Here is a 22,709-nt window from a genome sequence, read left to right as displayed (position 1 = left end):
TCATCCGTCCTGGATTCCCTGGTTTGTAAATATATTTTTTAATCATTTTAGTTTTAAAATCAAAAAATATTTTCACTATTATGATTTTTTTGGTAAACATTGTACCAAATAACTGTGTGTTCTCTTATAGAGTGTGAAATGGAATCCTGAGTTTCTGAACCATCCCTCTCTTTTTGTACATTTAGAACCTTTTGATATTCACTGTTATAAATAATACTACGAAAGATTCTCTTTGCACAAGTTATTTCTGCACTTAGGCTTTATTTAAAGGACAGATTTCTCGAAATTTGATGACTTGCTCGAAAGAGAGGAATAGCATATTTGTATTTTACTCTTTATGATTCTATGAGCACTAATTTGAGTCTGTGATCAGATATGCTTCCCCTTTTCAATTAATAAATCCTAATCAACATCTCAAAGAACCCAGATGGTGTTGTGGGTGGTCCACAAGGCCATGGTTAGCAGCCACCCGCCACTCTAGAAAAAGATGGAGTGCCCAGCTCCCGTAAGGATGGACAGCCTGAGAAACCCACAGCAGTTTTACTCAGTCCCACGGGGGCAGTATGCATTGGAATGGACTCAATGGCAGTGAGTCTTTGAATCAAGATGCCCCAGTGGTTGTATGAATGTGTGGGGCTGTTAATCTGCAAGCTCAGTGGTTCAAATCCACCAGCTGCTGCTAGAAGGAAGATGAGGCTGACCGTGTCCATAAAGATTTAAAATCTTTGAAACACTTTGTAAGGATGCCGTGAGTCGGATGGACTTGAGCAGAGTGGGTTTGATTTTTCTTTTTTTTTTTTTGATAACTTCACCGTAAAAATCAGTATTTAGAAGACAAAACAAAACACCTTTTCTTTCTACTTGAGCCCTTGGTATGGGCTCCTCATTTCCCCTCTCCCTTCCCCCGCTCCCTCCCCCCTCCCCCCTCCCTCACTCATGATCCCTTGATAATTTATAAATCATTATTATTATATAAATTAATTTATTTTAATTTTATTAAAATTATTATTATATGAAACAATAATTTATAAATTATTATTATTTTCTTTTTAAAATTTAAAATTATTTTTAATCATTTTATTGGTGGCTCTTACAGCTCTATCACAATCCATACATAATATCCATTGTGTCAAACACCTCTGTACATATTCTCATCATCTTTTACAAAACATGTTCTTTCTACTTGAGCCCCTGGCATCAGCTCCTCATTTTCTCCACTCTCACCCCCACTCTCCATCCCTCCCCCATGCTCTCTTCATAATTTACAATTTCTTCTTCTTTCCCACCCCCCATGTCTTACACTGTCTACTGTCTAATTTCACCCACTTTTCTGCTGTTTGTTCCTCTGGGATGGGGGCCATATGTCAATCATTTTGATCGGTTCCCCCTTAGTCCCCCCTCCCCATGCCCAAACCTTTCCTGTCTTATTATCACTGCTCCCCCTATTGGTCCTAGGGGGTTTATCTATTCTGGATTCCCTGTGTTGTGAGCTCTTATCTGTACTACTGTACATATTCTGATTTAGCTATATTTGTAAGACAGAATTGTGGTCATGATGGGGGAGGGGCATCAAAGAACCAGAGGAAGATTGTGCTATACTGCACCCTGACTGGCTCTTCTCTCCTTGTGGCCATTCTGACAGGAGGTGTCCAATTGACTTGTGAAGACTTTATTTCTTCACATTGAGTTACAATCCATACTGAACATGTGCAGTTTGTGAACTCTGGGGGCAATCCACTACTCAGTTTCCCTATTTTTTTAAGCATTCCTTGGTGACCAATATATGCAGTCTCTTCCCATATTTTGCCCTTGCTTCATTCTGCCTTACATTTTTTTCACCTAAATAGTGGTTAGGTTTAAGACAGTCTAAGACAGTATATCCTCCTGGATAAAAAAGGGAACTCTACCCCCGATTGCCATCACATTAAGAAGTATGTTGTTGAGTGCCATTAAGCCAGTGCTAATCTATATGCAATAGAACACAATTCTACCTAATTTTGTGCAATCATCATATTTGTTGCTACGTGTCAGGTCATTTTCCAGACATTGTGTGTATCTAAGGATCTCTGGTGGCCTCACTGGCTATGAATTGAGCTGCTAACCACAGGGTCTGCAATATGGAACCACGAATTGTTCCATGGGAGGAAGATGAAGCTTCCGGCTCCTATAACGATGCAGAGTCTCAGAAAACAGTTATACTTTAGACTGCTAACAGTCCAAACCCACCAGTCGAGTTGCTCTCTTAAAGAAAGTTGAGAATTTCTACTCCTGTAAGGATTTATAGTCTCAGGGAAAGTCCTATGAGTTGGAATCAAGTCAATGGCAATGCATTTAGATTTTACTTTAGGTGTGCTCACCCACAGACCTGGGACGGATCCCCTAGTTTCAGCTGAGTTTCATGGTCGCATGGAGTGCGTATTTGGGCATTCATTGGTGACACTGAAATAGCTACACATACATTCAGCAGGGGAAGCATACATTCACCAAGGCATCGAAGGCCAGAGAGATGACAGCATTCCAACATGACCGGGAAGCAATTCTCCAGCACAAAGCACTTTCTTGAACATTTCTGATCCTGAATTATAGCATGTTAACTTCCTTAATAAAAGACAAAAATGTAAATGTGGTCTTTGAGTTCAGTGCGGCCATTGGAATGAATTCTCTAATCCAGCTGAGAAGAAGAGCACCATGGGGAGTGTTTTGATTTCAGATTGGTAAAGAAGGGCAAAGTGGATGAGTATGTCGTTCATTCCTCTAATGAAGTAACAGGAGGTGGGATGCTGTCCTCTCAATTTTTAAAACTTAACCAATATTATTCAATATTCTAGATGGAACAGTAATTGAGGGACATACATGGTAACAGTAATTGAGGGAAATAATCAAAATGTTCAAATTGGAAACAAAGACCTAAGTTATAACTTTTCAGAAGTGACAGTTGATTTTGACAAATTTTTCCTACCATGATATTCTTCATCATAATTCATCCTAGTTTGTTAAATTAATTTAATCTCCTGGATTTCTAATATTATGTCAATTTTTCATCAGTAAATTACTGTATTTAATATTGTTTCTTTTAATTTGTTTCGTCTTCTTTCATTCCTTCTCTTTCCTTTCCTTTCTGTTTATTTGTAAATCATTTTAGTATATGAATTTTTTGTTAGTATATTAAAATTGTGATGCATATTCATGAAGTGGATATTGATTGTAAATACATTTCCTTGTAATATATTTGTAAGAATTTTGTATCAAAGTTAAGTCTTCTCAGAAACAGGTTTGTGAGTTACTCTACATTTTGAATTTGCATTATTTTTTTCTATAAACAACATCATTACTCTCATAGATGTTTTGTCTTTTTTAGACATTTTTATTGGCATATAATGCACCTATCACAGAAGTCAATATTTCAATCATGTCAAGAAGAGTTGTATAATCATTACCACATCAATTTTAGAACCTATTATTCTTTCTTGTACTCTAGAATTTGCTTTGGGGAAAATAAATCCATTTTTTAATAAATATATATTTTTTGAAACTTTCTATTTTCGCATTCTATTTGCTACAGTTTTTATTTTGACAATATTTTCCATTTGATCGGTTTTCTCATTTATGTCTTTTTTATTATTATTATCACTTTAATATTTTTGTTATGATCCACACAGTCTTTATCCATAATGAACTATGTATAGACTTTAGCTAATGGCAGTTACAGAGCACTTCATTGTGCTCATGTGGAACTTTGCAAAGAACTTTTGCAGTTGTGCAAGCAGAATCAGACAGTACTGCATGGATAAAAATCAGGAGTGGTATTCGACAGGCTTGTATAATTTTACCATACGTAATCAATCTTTATGTGAAGCGAATAATTGAGATTATAGAATATTATTAAGAAGAATTCAGAATGAGGATTAGAGAAAGACATTAAAAACCTACAGTATGCAGATGATACAATCTTGCTTTTCAATAATTCAATTGTAACTGTCTTAGAAGAAGTATAGTGAGAATGCTCCTTAAAGGGGTTGATTTCAATTTAAAGCATATTTCATCAAGGAATAAATCAGTCATTTAAAATTGGCACTTGTTTTTGGACAAAAACTGTATCTCTTGACTATGTTGTTATGGAAAATATGTGGACTGATGGTTTTGGATGCAATTTATAAAATTAATTAAATTGAGTTGATTGATATTGAGCAAGAGTGTAAAATTTTTCTTTCATTTCTGTGTTTCTTTTCTAAAAATAATTCATCATTTAAAGCTCTGGGACATGCAGATTTATAATTGTTACCTTTTCTGGATGCATTAAATCTTTTATATGAAATGTTCCCAGTTATCTCTGATAAAATTCATTATGTGAGTAACAGTTTTTACCCATCTATGTGAAGCTTCTTCAACTTTCTGGTAATTTGTGTTTGAAAGGTATAGCCATTTCCATAGATATTTATATTTTGAGGAAGATAAAAAGAAAATATATCAATTACCTGATTTTCCAAACTAAGAAGAATGTCGTTTTTTAAAAAAATCATATTCCGTAGATGTAAGAGGAAAGTCTTGCTAAAGCTTCTAGTGGCACAGTGCATTACGCATTGGGCTGCTGTACACAAAGTCAGAGATTCGAAACCACCAGCTGCTCCAAAGGAGAAAGATGGGCTTTCTGCCAAGATCTTCACCCTCAGCAACCCAAGGGGCGGGTCTACAATATAGGGTTTGAATTGATACGCATATTGCTAAGCAGCATATATCTTGGATTTGATTAATATATATATATATTCCTTTTGTTTCTAGTTTTAGTATCCCATTTAAATTTGACTTTTTCAGATACAATTTGCAGTTTATACTGCACCATTTAAATTGTGCATTTTGATGATCCTTGAAGAAATATTTTCTTTTATTATAGAAATATAAACTTCTATTCTCACTATCACATTGCAATAAACAGCAATAGAAGTGGACATGTCTGATGTCCTCTGGTTTCACTATTGCCACCAGGCTAGGGTCAGACCAGCTTCTATATTCTGACGCCAACCATTCCTCCCAAGACACCTTGCATCAATGAGTTCGATAACCTATTGTAATGGCCACACAGAATTCACATAAAATACTCAACATGTATTATGATAATTATGACGGGTTTAATAGGAAAATTAATAGGCTACCAGAAGTCAGGATCAGCAAATATAAGGATACAGTTATTGGTCTCCTCAGGCAGCAGCCAAGTCTAGGTCTCTCAGTCATGTGGTCTCACAGACTTAATCTTCATGGGCCAGGAAGCAAACCTACCTGTCACTCTAGTCCACAGTTACAGAGTCTTCAGTCAGATAAGGAGAAGGTACTCTATAGTTTTGTCACTGCTTCTCTGAGTCTCCAAGTCTGTGATGCATCTGGTTTCAGCCCACTCTACCACTACAGACAGAGGTCTTGAACTTGCTCTTCCAAGGTCCTCTGCATTTCTCTAACCTGTGCTTCTTCAAAGATGTATCATCCTGATAGCCAGAGAGGTGGTAACAAAAATTGACCAATAACCATTTGATGTGTTACACACTCTGAATAGTCCCACCCAATTATTTGGTGGGAGTTCCAGAGACTTGGATAGAAGATATCTATTAATTTTTTTCTCTCCACCGCACATATCAAAATACCAAGTATTATTTTTATCAAAAAAATTAACTCATGCTATTTCCATTGAACCGCTTCCTAAAAATATCCTCAGGAAAGCATTGACAGGTTGTTTGTTGATATATTTTAGTTCTTTTAAACTAGATTCTCATATAAACAAATACATGTTACAATTATTAACATGGTGTCTGTTTATTCACAGCATCTTTATAATTATTAGTATGTTTGAGTACTTTCTTGACACACACATGATCTATTGCATTCAGTTTGCCAGGTAGCTGTTTTCAAAATTTCTTTCCATAAAATTTTGAATAGTTCCAGTTCTCAGTAAGTTTGTTGAAATATTTCACTCAATAATCTAACCATTAGAGGAGCTGGCTTGTCCTTGAGCCCTGGTGGTGTAGGGAGTTTTGAGTTGGGCTGCTAATTACAAGGTCATCGGGGTAAACCACCAGCTGCTCCAAAGCCAGCCGGGGCAGGCCAATACTGTTCTAAGGGTCTCTATGAATCGGAATTGACTCAATGCTAGGGAGTTTGGTTTTTAAGTTTGTTTTTCACTAATGACTTTGACACCTTTCAGGCAAACTTTCTTTTTTTCTTTTTTTAACATTTTATTAGGGGCTCATACAACTGTTATCCCAATCCATACACACATCAATTGTGTAGAGCGCATTTGTACATCATTTCTCAAAACATTTTCTCTCCATTTAAACCCCCGACATTAGGTCCTCATTTTCCCCTCCCTCCCTGCTCCCCCCTCCCGCGTGAGCCCTTGATAGTTTATAAATGGGTATTTTGTCATATCTTGCCCTGTCCGACGTCTCCCTTCATCCACTTTTTGGTTGTCTGTCCCCCAGGGAGGAGGTCACACACAGTTCCATGTAATCGGTTCCCTCTTTCCTACCCATTCTCCCTTTACCCTCCCTGTTTTGCCACTCACACCACTGGTCCTATAGGGCTCATCCACCCTGGATTCCCTGTATTTTCAGTTCCTATCTGTACCAGTGTACCTCCTCTGGTCTTGCAAGATAGAATTTGAGTCATGGTAGTGGGAGCAGGGAGGAAACCTTTAGGAACTAGAGGAAAGTTGTATTTCTCATCATTGTTAAATTTTATTGTTTGCAGTGAAGATTTACACAGCAAAGTACGTTTTCTTTTAACAATTTCTATGTAACTTGTTAGTAACATTGGTTATAAGCAGAAAATTATTAAAAAAAGACAAATTAAGATTGGGTTAAAAAATAAAACAACTGATGTTATTTTTGTTTTATTGGTATATTCTTCATATATCATTCTATTTAATTATGCAATCAGATTAAGATTTTTACAATCATAATTGTAATCCATTTCAGAAATTTTTATTCCCCTACTCATTGTTATTTCTCCATTTCCCACTATTCTCCTTGTGATTGCCATGCCCACATCCAATTACTGTCCCTATGAATATGCAATATGGATTTCAGATACAGAAAATCAAGCAAAGCAGAACACAATCAAGCAAAATTACAAAAATTACAAAATTACAAAAAAACAAAAAAAAACAACAGCAATGACTAGACAAAGAAAATAGAAAATTTTTAAAAACTGAAACAACTTTAAAATGGGTCCAAAGCCATTACATTTTAACCTAACTACATCTACCATAATGGTTTTACAATGAGCTCCATGTGATAGCTAGGCTATTCACAGAGGGGATTCATGAGAAGCAATTTATGTGGGGACTCTCCAAAAGACTTGTGGGCTTCCACTGTCATCCACAGCCTTTTGTAAACTAGAGTCCACAATTTAAACTCTGATACTATTCCGTCCTTCATATTTTGGTTTTATTATTTACAATTATTATCTGTGATCCTTGTGGATCGCAGAGGCTGGGATGTTTCTGCCATGTGAACTTAGTTTATGTCTCACTTAGATAACTGCTTGTTTTCAGAGAGGCCTCTAAGACCCCAGATGCTGTTCTTGATGATAGCCAGGCACCATTTGGTTTCGTTAACACACATTTCTATGGCACGCATCTCTTTAGTGATCTCTTCATGAGGGTGAATGTCCACCAGGGCTATGCCATAAGAACTAATTGTTCTCAGATTGGGACTAAAATTAAGTGTGAGCTCCAAATCCATTCATATGTCTGTGGTGTATATATGTTCTCTGGTTCATTTTTAAGAAATGATTTATGAGTAGTAACGTTATAATCATCCCTTTGGAGCATAACATAATTCTATTGATAGTATTATTGAGTCAATGATATAGAGTTTAAAACATAATTGAGAAAAGGAAATCATACAAGTACTGGCTGCCTTCAGACTACAATACATGAATTATTGACTTATGAAGATTAAACTCTTAAGTGACTGGACACTATTACACAAATAAAATATAAAATGCTTATATAGAACCCATGGGAAGAACATACCTGGTACTATGTTCCTAATTGAACATATTTGACTTAGTTTCTTTCCAGGCCTTGGTGACTCAGTCCATGTACTAAAGACTAATGAGAACTTAGAATCTCTCTTTTTTTTAAATCATCTTATTGGGGACTCATAAAACTCTTATCACAATCCATACATACATCAATTGTATAAAGCACATTGATTGCCTTCATCATTCTCAAAATATTTACTCTCCACTTAAGCCCCTGTCATCAGCTCTTCATTTTTTCCCCTCCCTCCCCTCTGCCCCCATCCCTCATGAACCCTTGATAATCTATAAATTATTATTTTGTCAAATCTTGCCCTGTCTGACATCTCCCTTCACCCACTTTTCTGTTGTCCGTCCCCCAGGGAGGAGGTCACATACAGATCCTTGTAATCAGTTCCCCCTTTCTAACCCACCCTCCCTCTGCCCTCCCAGAATCGCCACTCACACTCCTGGTCCTGAAGGGATCATGTGCCCTGGATTCCCTGTGTTTCTGGTTCCTATGTGTACCAGTGTACATCCTCTGGTCTAGCCAGACTTGCAAGGTAGAATTGGGATCATGATAATGGGCTTTGGGTCTCCACCCTGCATTCTTCCCCTATTTCACTATAAGATTTTTTTGTTCTGATGATGCCTGATACCTGATCTCTTCTACACCTTGTGATCACACAGGCCAGTGTGCTTCTTCCATGTGGGCTTTGTTGCTTCTCAGCTAGATGGCCGCTTGTTTACCTTCAAGCCTTTATGACCCCAGATGCTATATCTTTTGATAGCTGGGCACCATCAGCTTTCTTCTCCACATTTGCTTATGCACCTATTTGTCTTCAGCAATCGTATCATGGAGATAAGCACACAATGATATGATTTTTTGTTCTTTGATGCCTGATAACTGATCCCTTCGGCACATCGTGATCACACAGGATGGTGTGCTTCTTCCATGTGGGCTTTGTTGTTTCTGAGATAAATGGCCACTTGTTTACCAGCATCTCTTTTTTTGAATATGCATAACATCCTTCATAGGCCACACCAGACAGATTCAATGTGAAAATCTCACCAAGTGAAGTGTGCTTTACCTCAAACTCATCTATAACATGTATATGGTAGTGACATATTCCCTTGGACTTCATTAAGCTGAAGCATCCTAATGTGAAAAGCAGATGCCTGCTATCCCAAGTCTATGAAATTGTCAATCATTTTGGGTTGGGAGGTTGCTCCTTCCAGTTTATCCACCAACAGACATGTAACAGCCTTCACCAAGACATACATGACTCCCTCCCCATATGATATTAATTAACCTCTTGAAATGGTTGAATGTTGAATTTTAATTTTTTTTTGTACATACTCTGTATTCCTTCCATCTTCTTTGTATGCCTTCTGATTAATATTTTTATTTTCTTAAAGTGCAACTCTTCTTGTTATGATTGAAATATTGACTTTCAGGATATTTGAATTATACCCCAATCAAACTCTTAAAATATTTTTGCATAATCTCCTTTAATATTCAAGCTTGAATTTTTTTCTTTAGTTCTCTCAGCTTCAGATATGCTAAATAAGTTCATTTTTGCTTTTCTAACCACTAACATTTGGTCTTTGCTTATTTCATTATAATGTTTTACTTTTTCTTTTCAAGCAGCACTTTGAAATTTTCTGTACAGTTCTTTTACTTCATTTCTCCCATTAGCTTTAGCTTCTCTTAATCCAAGAATAATTTTTAGACTTTGTTAGGGTATTAATTTTCTTTCTTTCCATATTTTTACATGGCCTGTGGCTTTCTTCATCCACAGTGCCAACACACAATTTGTCTAGGTTTCAGTAAGTCTCTGGCATTCAATGCATCAAATGGTCTATGGTGTTCTTCAGATGGTCTCAAAATTTAGGCTGTATATTGGATAGACTTGTTTTTAAATTTTCTTCAGTGTCTGCCCGAACTTCTGTCTTTGTAAGTCATATTTTATGCCCCAGTTGATCCATGATCTTATTGAGGTGAAAAAGTTTGAACTTCTTCATCTCATTTTCACAGATGCAATCATTTTGATTCTTGTGTATTCTTTCTTATAAAATACTCTTGTATAGTTACCATTTATGTAGCTGTTAAAAAGTATTTGTGTCACATGAGCTGCAGCTTCATTTCTATCAGTGAGGCCATATTTTCCAGCTACTCATCCTTCTCCTTTGTTTCCAACTTTCAGATTGCAATCACATAAATGTTTCTTGATTGTATGTTTGATCGAGTTTAGACATCTCAGTACTACTCCTCTGCAAAATGTCATGGTCTTAGCGCTGAAGGATCTGGTGCCTACATTGCAGCCTTGACACTGAGGCACAGCTATGTGTGTTGTGATGCCCAAGAATCGTGTAGTAAGAGGCGGAGCATAGAGACATGTTTTCTGGCCTAGCTTGAAAGAATTGTTGCTGCAGACAAAAAATAAATAATAATTCTATCCCTGTATGGATTTTGCTCCTGACTTCTGGCAACCTATTAACTTCTATAATAAATCCCCAGAATCATAAGTATTGCCTCTGAGTTCTGTGTGGCCACAGGTTATCAAAAGCAGCAGGGAGGTAGAGTGTCATGGAAGGGACTGTTGGTGTCAGAATAAGATAATCTGGGGGTGGGAGCATGCCTAATCCTGCCTTATAGGATTCATCCTTAGGTAGAATCTTTAGATTTTCCTTCTCCTTTGTGTAGCCAGAGACAGTTGGACATGGTTTCCCCAACATTTTTTCAATGATATATTGATTTAGATTGTTTTTAATTATTACATTATTATCTGTGGAAATTGGATGATTTTATGTCAACTTGATTTCTTATGAAAATATAAGGGTTGCTTTGAATCTGTTAATCATGTAACAGACTGTGGATGCCTTTTCAGGGTGTTGCCTTCCTTTAAGCAGGGAAACTGGAAACTTCCTCTCTCTCTGTTACTTTACCTTCCTGCTTGCTGGGATTCTGCCACTGACCCTCGGAGTTGTCAGTGCCTTGCTACGTTTCCCCTGATCTTGTTTCCATGAGATTCTCTCCCACTGGCCTTTGATCTTCTTACTTCCTGGTTAACCTGGTCAACCTCAGATTAACCTGAGTCACTGCCATGCCAAGCTCTGTGAGTCTGAAGAGAGACTTATGAATTACCATTAGATTTATGTACCTGAATTTGCTGGGGAGGGAATGCCTTGTTGAAATATAATAGCTTCCTGGTATAAATTTATTTCTTATAAATAGATAAGTGTCACCAGATTTGTTTCTCTAGACAACCAAGCCTAACACATTATCTTAAATGCAACACTTTTGCTTTTGTTATACATTTGAAAATATCTTAGTTATCTTGTTTTTAGCTGAAGTCCTTCCTTTAAAATTCTTTGCAATCCATGTCTGCTAGCAACAAAATTACCTCAAGGAAACTTTGAATCACCGTTTGTCTAATACATATTTTTCTCTTTTTTTTTTAGTTGAGTACTTTGAATCTGTTATATAACAGTCTTCTAATTCTCATTATTTCTTCTAAGGAGTCAGTCATTTAACACATTGATTATCTTTGGTAACAACATTTTTCTTCCTATTTCTAGAGTCTTTGATTTTCAGTATTTTATTAAGATTAACATTTTTTTGAATCTCCTTGCATCTAACCTATTGGAGTTTGTTGATGTTTCTTTTTATGTATATTAATATCTTTCAATAAATTTGGGCAGGTTTTGCCATTACTGATTGAGATGCTTTTACGTTTTCTTATGTTGTTGTGTTTTATAATGTCTTTTAATTCTCAAATCTGTTAATTTAATTCCTCATTTTTTCTCTCTCCCTGTTATTCATATTGTATAATTTCTATTAATATATGATATATTTCACTAAATCTTTCTTCTTCAATTTTATATCAATCATTGAGCCCATTTGGTCTCATGCCAAGCATTTTTTCTACCTGATATTTTCTATTTGTCTTATTTTATAATTACTATCTCATTGGATGAGAGATTTCCATCATCTTTTGTTTACACTTAAATTACATATTTTGAAATTCTCTGCACATATTTATAAAAGCAATTGCAAAATCTCTGTCATCATGTGGTCATTTTCACAAATTCTTTTTCCTACTTTTTTCAGTGAGTGAAGCATACTCTTCTATTTATTGATAAAGCTCATAAGTTTTGTTTGAATCTGTGATGTCAAATTATATATATATATATATATATATGTAATGTCAGGTCCTGGTCCCCTCCTCAATATTTGATATTAGTATTTGGCTTTTTTAAATGCTTAGCCACTGGCTGAATTATCGAAGGCTGATTGCTATCCTAAGGAGCCATGGTTAGCCATTGAGCTGCTCACCGTGAAAATGAGCAATTTGAAACCACCAGCCCACTTCGCTAGACAAGGAGAAAGATGAGGTTCTCTATTTTCATGAAGAACGATCATCGTGGAAAAACACAGGCCATTTCTATTCTGTCCTATGGGGTCATTATGAGCCAGAATCAACTCCATGTGGGTGAGTGAATGAGATGATGTCCTTCTGATGTTGATCTAAGGGAGGGAGCCTTAAGTACAGTCAAAGTCACTCTTTAGTGGCAGGGTTGGAATTGGCAGGGCATTTTAAAATTATCTCCTAGAGCACAGTCAGCTGTTGAATTTCAGTAAGAGGAGGCTGATAGCTCTATTGTATTCAGCAATGGCTGCAGAATAAATTGCTTTACAATTGTCATGCAGCCTTCTAATCTATTCAAATTAAACTCTTTGGGGGCATACTATTCAAGATCAATGTTTGAGATTTGTTTTGACCAAAGGAGGACCTTTCCCAACTCTTATCCTATTTATTTTTTTAAAAATTATCTTGCCTTCGTTCTATTATATATTTCTATTATGTGTATTAATATTCTCCAGTTCCGTTGCACCATATTTTCTACAGTGTTATTAGTTCTATAGATTGGAATATCATTATCTTCTATTAGAATTGAAATCATTTACTTGGTTAAAAAATCTTCAGGGAGATATTTTCTGGTGCCGATGATAAGATCAATGGTGCATTTGACTCTGGGGAACACATTTGTCTTGGAGATGAATATTCAGTGAATGAAGGTAGAGAAGCCCAGGTACCATTCATTGGCTTTTGGATTTTGTCATGAAATATTTCCCATATTATTTGGGGAGAAAATGGTATCTGTGTTTTCAGCAGCACTATAACCACAGTAGATGCTCCATCTAATTATGGGGACTGAGCAGGCAAAGGCAGTTTACCTTAGTCACATTAATCCTCAAGTTAAGGTAAGCAACCAGTTGATGGATGCAATGTGAAGAATGGTGGGGCCTGACAATCCAGGGGAGGAAGAAAGTCTGGGAGATTACTGTTTTCTTGGGTATACAGGTTGTATTCAATGGAGAAGCCAAACCAGTCACACACACACACACACACACACACACACACACACACACACACACACACTTTTACAGATATATAAGTGGATAAGTCCACCAGCCCAGTTTAAGCCCATGGTTCAGATGTTAAACTGGGAGATTTTCCTGACTCATAGTTGCCAGAGATGGATGCCCAAATAAAATTTCTTTCAATTACATTTTACTGTAATGTTAGAGCTAGAGTTAGAAAAACAAAAAGGAAAAACAAATTTTCCAAATACTGTTCCTTCCTCTGTGTTTTCAGTTTTTGCATTCCAATCAACAATAATTATCAATGCATCTTGATTGCATGTTTTGTCAATCTCCAACTCAAGTCACTGGTAAAGTACTTTATTTTGTAGTTGGTGCAAAATTTAAATAACAGTTGCATTGATTTGATTTACTCGAGGGCAGATAGATATAATTCTATCACAGACAGCATTATACTTCAAAACTGATTTTTCAATGCTCTTTTTGACAATGAATGCAAAGCCATTCCTCTTGATTATGTCATTCCCAGCACGGAAAAGCATATGATTTTCTGATTCTAAATGGCTAATACCAGCCCATTGCAGTCCACTAGTGCTTAGGATATCAATCTTTATGCGTTCCATTGTGTGACTACTTCTAATTTTACTAGAGTCATAAGGGCGCATCCTAAACTCTGATACTAGCAGAGTTTTGCAGCAGTCTTTCTTTACCTGGAGTCATGTCCCATCAGCAAATGGAGACCTAGAAAGCTCCGCTCCCAAAGTCTTGACCCCACTCATGGTGGACTTCACTCAGAGAAAGCAGCCCCTCCTCAGTCATATTTCAATTGCCCACCCACCTAAGGGTCCCATCCTTGGGCACCATCTCCAACAAGCTTCTCCTTCCTTTCATGAGGTTTTCGGTATCAGTCTATGTTTTGCAGCTATGCTTATGATTTTCAGTCGTTACCTCCACCTAGTAGGAGCCCTGGTTGTGTAGTGGTTACCTACTGGGCTGTAATCTGCTTAGCTGGCAGCAGTGCCGTGGGAAAAGGTGTCCCATAAATAGTTACAGTCTCAGAAAACCCACAGTAGCATTGCTATTAGTCAGCATCAAGACCATGGCAGTGAGGTTTCATGTATTTGTTTAGCTTTACCTCTTCCTAAGTGGGGAACCTAGTCTTTCTTTGTTGTCTGTTGTTGGTTGGAACTCCACTGAAACCTGTTCCCTTTGGGTGACTCTGCTGCCATTTGAAATACCAAGGACATAGCTTCCAGCATCACAGTAACACGCAGGCCAGGACTGTACAACAAACTGAAGACAAGTTGTGGAAAAAAATGATAGGTGTTCAAAGTCTCAAACACTATATTATACTGTATTTGTACAATATCATTGACTAATTACCACATAATGTTGGATTATTTCTTTGTTAGTTGACCAGGTAACTCTTGTCCAAATATTTTGGCATAGATGCGTAAGCATTTCCATTATTCCTTTCGCTTATTGAAATATTTCATCATTTCTTTGAGGGTTTTTTGTTTGTTTGTTTTGGACCCAGGCCTTCAGTGTAAATTTGGCTTCTTTTCTCAATAGCATTTGTGTTTGGTCATATGCTAATGTCTGCAATGGCTTGATGTTGAAAAATTATCTTTTGGTACAGTAATCTGTGTATTCAATTTGTATTCCTCATGATGCTTCTTATGTCATTCAGCATCTTGCTTATTGAATCCTTCAACAGAAGAAGTGTCCATTTATTGTTCAATTCATTAAATTTGATAAATGCTGTTTTCTCTTTTGATTTTCTAAATCCACGTGTTTACACCTTTATTTTAACAAATTCCTTTGTTGTGAAACATCCTTTAAAATTGTTTATTCAGTGCTTTTACAGCTTCAATTCTTCCTGGACCTTTAGTTTTATTATATTCAGAGACATTTTCAGAAAATCCTCTGACACCCATTTCTGCCTATTTTTCCTTTCCTGTCTTTTTAATGGTCTTTGGCTTTCTTCACATATGCTATCTTTAACGTACCATGGCTGGTCTAATCTTTAAGTCATTAGTATCTGACGCATTACATTTTTTTCCTTCAAATGGTCTCCAAATTTAAGTTGGTTGTACTAAAATTACCAAATGGCTTGCTCTCCCCTTCCCATGTTTCTGCCATATCACTCTTATGGGATACTATCTACTCCTATATCAAATTAAGATCTGTCTATCCTCTAGCCTATTACTTCCCTTTATCACCCTTCCCTTATGAAACCTGGTAGCTATCCAAGTCCGTTGCTTTCAGTAAGAAAATTTTTAACTTATTTTTGTATCAATGTATGTCCTATTATTTTGGCTAACAGCATAATTTCCTCTAAGTCTAAGCTGTATCAGTTCTATCATTAAGTTGTAGTAATGTGAGATGTGTAGTACGCCATGTGTGTATGTATCGACATTTATTTTCCCATTCTTCCACAATGGATATGCAGGGCTTCTCTTCTTAATGTGAACAATGATGCAATCAACACAGTATGTATATATATTTTTATGCTATGTTTTTTTTATTTCTGTAGTGTATATACCACATTTCAAATGCATTTTGCTTAAATGCTTGATCAATTTCAAGCTGTACCAGTTTGTAAAAGTCTTCCATTTATTCATCTTTGGCATTAATGGTTGATGTGTAAATTTGAATGATATAGTCCCAATTTTGTCACCAACAGATTTTATTTCACGATAGAGCTTGGAATGTTCTTTTTGACAATCAGCATGCTAGTATTCTTCTTCAATTTGACATTTCCAGCATAATAGACCACATGATTTTACTATTCAAAATGACCAGTACCTATTTATTAAAAGTCACAAATACATAGGACATCTCTATTCAAGCATTTCATTTCATTTTGACAACTCCATTTCATCCAAGTATCATATGTTTATATTCCACATTCAGATTATTAATGGACAATTTAAGCTCTTACTCTCATTTGTACTTGTTCCTCAGCAACAAATAAAGGACCCAAAATCTTTATTTTCTCTACCATAATAAAACTGAATTTATTTTGAGAAGGCACCTGAGTTCTTCATACCTGCGGCTCATCCTATGACACTGTAGCAAATAATATCCCACTGCCATTCATAATGTTTTCGTTAGCTATTTTTTAAAGAATAGATCCCACATTATTCTTAATTTTTTGTCTTAGTGCATAAATCCCACTGAACCCTATGAAGCATCAGTGACCTTACTAGTATTTGGGAAACAAAGGCTACAGCTTCCAACATGGCAGCATGATAGCACAGAAGATGCTATAACATGATAAACTTATTTGCTATTAGACACCATCACTTTGACCATCACAGGTTCTCTTTCCTCCAAACCCCTTGTGGTAGCTACATAATATGGTGTCAATATGAGGATTCAAAGCGTGGGGGTGGAGTCTACTCTGTCAATCTGGAGATAGCCAATGAGACCAATGTGTGGGCATGACCTTCTCCTGAGAATTCTGGGAACTGAGGTATTTCCTCCTTGGAGGCAGGAAAGATCCTGCCTCCACTTCCTGTGAGACATCCCTGAGAAGAAGCCACATGGACCTACCCTGATGCAGCCCTGGAAACTGGAGGAGCCACATAGAGACCCCTGCCAGTTCTGAGATGCTTCTACTACCACTGGATCCAAAGACTTTCTACCCACTGACCTGTGATCATCCTGCATTTGGTGTCATTGCATGTGTTTCGTGAGTCTGAAGAGGGTGTTATAGATTGGTATCAGACATATAGGCTAATATCAGACTTATGGGCTTGGATTGAACTGGGTTAAGATGCTTTCTTAATGTACAATTGCCATTTATATAACACTCTCTCTTATAGACATATGAGTTACTATGGATTTGTTTCTCTAGTCTACCTGGACTAACACACCCCTCTTCAATATTATTTTAACAACATTGCAGTTACCAATAAAGGAAGAAGCACACAATACCCTGAATCCAATAAAGTAAATTTACTCATTGTAGGCATGTTGTACTTATGTAATTACAATGTTTTTGTGGAATTTATCTCAAAGTAAAAGAAGGACTTCAGTCTTCCATATATATATATAAATATATTTTAGATGCTTCAAGTTCAATTCTCCTGACCCAATCTTGCAAATTGCTTCTAAAGAACATCGATCTGCCCTTATGTCTGTAATCATCTGTTATTGTTTTGGTTTATATGTTACTTTTTTTCTAAGTTATCTGAGGCCAGAAATCTTAAGATGTTCTTCTTTTAATTCTTCTGTAGCATCTTAGAAAGTTAGGTATAAGTAGCACCTACATATACAGTATGCAGTAACCACTGTATGCAACAATGAAATGGAATTGCTTGCTTTATAACATTTTGGTACTGCTCTTTTTTCTTTTGTTATTTTCTTTTTATTGGGGTTAGTTAGAGTGTAATTTATTGATGGTATGTGATGAAGTGAAGCTTCCTAAAGATGGGAAATTCTCAGTATTTTGGGGAGTTGAGTTGGGACAAAAACTCCTGAGCAGCTAAGAGGATCTCTCTTCCATTAGTGCTATTTTTGGGACTGGTGATTCAGGGAGCTATTTTCCCTTGAAGTCCATTTGAACAATAATGCTCACAACTCTATTTCTGTAGCCAAAGACATTTCCATACCCAGAAATGAGCTTGACAAAGTGGTCATTGTGGGTGATGCCAGCCCTGGTCTCAAAGGTCGAAGAGTGGGTGTCACTCTTGAAGTCACAGGAGACAACCTGGTCCTTAGTGAAGTCTAGGAAGCTCTTTAGGAAACTGTCCAACACTTGCTTTGTCACATTTAGATAACATTTTATTTATCAGCTTTTTAGAAATGGCAGATCAGATCCATGACTAAGACAGTTAAAGTTTATTGTGCCAACCTGACCGATAAACACATGTGGGCTTAATTGGAGGGCAGAGGGATAAATGGCTCAGTGAGCCTCCCCTTTCTAGTTCTCTCAATTTCTGATGGTTGGACCAGGGTGCAGCGGCCTTAGCCAGTTCCCTGCTCCAGCTATGAAGGCTCACTTCCTGCAAGACATCCCCAAGAAGACACGTGGACCTAGCGCAATGCAGCCGTGGGTGCTGGAGCAACCGTGTGGAACCCCTGCTAGCGCTGAGATGCTTACAGCTTCACTAATTCGGTTTTCCTCCTGCAGTTGGTATCATAATGTGTGTTTTGTGAGATGGAGGAGGAGTTTGTGGATTGGTGTCAGACATATGGGTTAATGTTGCACTTGTGGGCTTGGGCAACACTGAGTTTGGATGTTTTCTTGATGTGTACTTAACCTTTATATAAAACTCTCTCTTATACATGAGTTTCTGGAGATTTGTTTTTCTAAAGTACCCAGACTAACACAATGACCAACAAATTGAGGGTAGAGACTTAGATGGCCTGCAAGAGATTTTACCAATCCACACAGGCATGCCCTTGCCCACAGCATTGGCAGTGTCAGCAGACACAGTATCATACTCTAGGTGACCCCATGTCTGTTGTGTCAGAGTTTCTAAGAAGCACCATCCACAGTCTTCTGAGTGGCAGTGGTGATACGGAATATGGTCAGGAGTCACTCCAAGATGGCAATATTGACATGATCACCTTGTCCAGGGGGTCAGGAATTAACAGTACAGGAGGCATTGCTGACAATGTTGAGAAGTTGTCATACTTCTGGTGGTTCCTACTCATCACAAGCATGGGGACATCAGTAGAAGACAGAGAGTTGATCACCCTTTTGACACCATCATTTATCTGAACCCCAGCCTTCTCTGTAGTTGAGAAGACACCAATGGACTCCACAGACAGCATACTCAGCAATGGATTTACTCAATGTGATAATGACAGCCTCTCACACCTGGAAGATAGACATGGACTTTGCATTTATTACAAGCTTCCTATTCTGGGCCTTGACCTTGCCTTTGAACTTACCAAGGGTGGAATCATACTGGACCATGTTGATCATGTAGTTCAGGTACATGAAGGAATAATTGGTGTCCATGGTGTCCATTTTTCCAGATTTGAAAGCAGCCCCGGTCACCCAATAGTGACAAATCCGTTTCCCCTGACATAGTCCATCCAGGCATACATCAGGACGCCCGAGAGACGATGCGGCTTCCTGTCACATCTGGGAGGGCAGAAAGTCTCTAATTGTTTTCTATGTTCTTGATTCCCACAACATAAGAAACACTTTGTAGAAGTAATTTAATTATTTCAATTTAAACAATTTTTAGTTATTAAATTCATTAACAGTATTATTAACAAAATAGTTTAATATACTCATAATCCTATCAATATTGTAAGGGCCATCAATCTTATAGATAGAACTAACATTTATATTTCAAAAGTTAGCATGTATTTTTTCATAAATATTATTCCATGTAAACTTGAAACTAACATTTTTAGATGACTTTAATGAGAACCATTACCTGTTCCATTAATGTTAGAAAGTGTCTGCTATGATTTCTAAACGAATTTTAAGCAAAAGCAATTATTTCATATGGGGGGGGTTGGGAGTCTCTTCTGCGATTTTAGTAAAATCCTCCTACACATTTTTAATAGCTTTTCTTTCGCTAGTGAAAGTTACATGAATGTATATCTAATGCTAATATATTAAATTATCATTCACTTAAGGAGTTCCAAGTTTTGTAGGTACTCATTTTAACAATGCCTTTACTTAATGCATTAACATTTATTATAGACAGTCACCTATGAAATGGCACTCAGCTGAGTACGTTCAAATTAATACTCATTGTTACTGGCTTTTAAAGATCTCTACTAATTTTTAAATAGAGGATCACAACGCAATCAAAATGCCAGCACAATCATTAAAATAATGTTTCACAAGAATGGTTAATCAGTTCTGGGTGTTCTGTAGTAACATATTCAAGATCCTATAAAAATCAAGTGAGAGAAATATTTCTCTGACCCCTGTGTTCTTAACCATGACTCATACTAGGGGCATGTATCCCTAGCATTTCATATTCTGATCAAAAAACGTGGCCAAGATGGAATTAGATATATTAAATCATATTATGCTTGTATTTTGGAGATGGAGTTTTTGTAAAGTAAAACATTTAACAATACTATCCTACCTGAAGATATATCTCTTAGGGCCTTGGTAGACTAGTGACTGCAAGATCAGCAGCTACAACCTCCCATGCGGGCCAGGTGAGAAGGAAGAGGCTGCTCCAGTAAGGCTTAAAGCCTCAACAACCCAGGGGGCAGTTGTACTGTGTCCTGTAACTAATTACGATTCAAAATGGACTCAATTCCAGTGGATATCTGAAGGCATAAATATTATTTGTGCAATGCTTAGGGATTTTAATAACAATGTGCTTACATTTGTGAAAATTAAGCTTAATGGCTAAAACCTGGCCAATATCACTATGATCTCTGGACTGTATGGCTGCAATGCCTCTTTTACTTAACTCTACTGTGTGGTACAATCTAAAGGTTTTCCTCATCTGGGGCATGTTGTATTAATAAAATTTTAATTTGTTGGAGATATAGCAGCAATCAATTTTCAAAAAGGTCTAAGTTGATTAATCTAAATCATAAAAATATAGCATCACTTCATTACTTCAGAGCTATAGAGTTTTTCATCTTTGGTATCATAAAAAGTGAAGTTCATAAAATTCATAAAGGTTGCATTTGAAGTTGCCCAGTATGTCAAATTCCTTTCCTACCTCCCCTTTCCCCCAAAGGTTTGGATGAAGAAGGTAGGTAAAGATACTGATTGGATTATGTGGCTTGTCTGTGAGTGATTCTTACCAAGTTAATATGTTTGCCATCTTCTGGGTATAAAATTAGCCAACTTATGAGTGGGGAATTTTAGCCAAGCATGAGTGGGAAATGTACCTCTGCCAATAGAAAAGCTGAGAATGGTGCATGTAATTTAGACCCAAGATTGCTGTGCACTGAGCCTCAAAGATAGTTTTCAAACTAGAGGGGGTGGGAAGGAACAGCCATAACAGAACTTGAAGCCAGAGCATAAGATAGAGCAATAGATTTCCAGCCCACAGAGTAAGTAAGGCTGAGTGATTTGGCCAGGAGGATGATTTGTGAGTTGGGTTATCTCTGCGCAATTAATGAAGAGAGCTAGATTTACTGGTGGTTGAGTACCTTCCAGTTGAGGTTTGTAAGTGAGTGGCATGCCTATGTCCATTTGTTGGTAGACTTAGAAGACCTATGACTGCTGCCGTGAGCAGAGCCGAGGTCAGGTGTGAAGTGCTTGAGGGCCAGAGAGAGATCTGCCTGAGCGCACAGAAGTGAACTGGAAATTATAGGTATACTTTGTGCCAGATAGGTAGGTCCAAACTAAATGAACCAGAAGGATTCAGACATACAATGTGTTTATAGCCCAGAGACAGACTTTTTCCCTAGGGGAACCTTCAAGTTTTACTCTAAAAACAATAAATTTATTGGATATTCCCACCCATATGAAGGGACATAATCTGATTTATTTAAGGCAAAAAAAAAAAAAAATAGAAGAAGAAAAGAAATTGTTCTGACTGAAAAACTGTAACCTGATCATTTCTTACCGAATGGAAAAATGTTAACTTCCCTAAATCCCCATTATTTTGAGCATCATCAGTGAGAGTTCTGTGCTAATCATGCTGAATTATTGGACCAAGTGACAAAAGTAGAGTGCTGTGGGAGACACAGTTAGTGTTAGAATAAGGTTTGAAGTAGTATTTCCCAAACTGGTGTTAGCACCCTTCAGGAGGGCTAGGATAGTCTAGCAGGACTCCAAGACAGGATACCTACATTTTCTTTGGTATTATGGACTACAGTATAAAGGTTTTGATTGCCATATGGGAGCTGAGTTCTCTTTTCTTTAACGGAGGCAGTAGAAAAGATAAATGAGGGTACCTATGGTTTCAGCAGCTGGAGGGTCAAGGTTTATATGACTTCTGCATTGTAGCCATCAGCCTGGGAGTCATAGGTGGTCAGATGTGGCCCCATTCATTTTCCCACTCATTTCCCACTCAGTAAGGTGGTGGGCTAGGGAAGAGGAGAATGACCCTCAGGGAAAGGGATTGATACAGTAGTTTCAACAATCCATTCAAACAACTAAAACAGTGAAGATGACACTGAATTGGGTAGAGTTTCATTCTGTTTTACATAGGTCACTATAGGTCACAAACTACATCATGGCACCTAACAACAAAAACAACAACCCAAATTAAAATATGTAGTGGTTACTCTGTAATATTGCTTGAAAAATTAGTAAATGAATGCATGAAATACAGGGTTTCTTCTTTGGTTTTGTTTTTATATTTAAATTACTTTTATGTTAGAGCTGAACAAGAAATAAAAAGTCACAAGCCAT

General features: G+C 37.1%; 1 pseudogene; it reads right to left on the bottom strand.

Moving 5' to 3' along the window:
- LOC101663019 overlaps positions 1 to 19,376 on the bottom strand; it is a 47,789-nt pseudogene extending 28,413 nt beyond the window's left edge.
- Positions 19,377 to 22,709: the final 3,333 nt, after the last annotated feature.

Source organism: Echinops telfairi, unplaced genomic scaffold, assembly GCF_000313985.2.
Source record: "Echinops telfairi isolate 266 unplaced genomic scaffold, ASM31398v2 ScPeMD7_7469;HRSCAF=8507_0, whole genome shotgun sequence".
Classification (NCBI taxonomy): Eukaryota; Metazoa; Chordata; class Mammalia; order Afrosoricida; family Tenrecidae; genus Echinops; species Echinops telfairi.
Note: the sequence above shows the minus strand (reverse complement) of the source record. Positions and strands in the feature narration are given on the sequence as shown.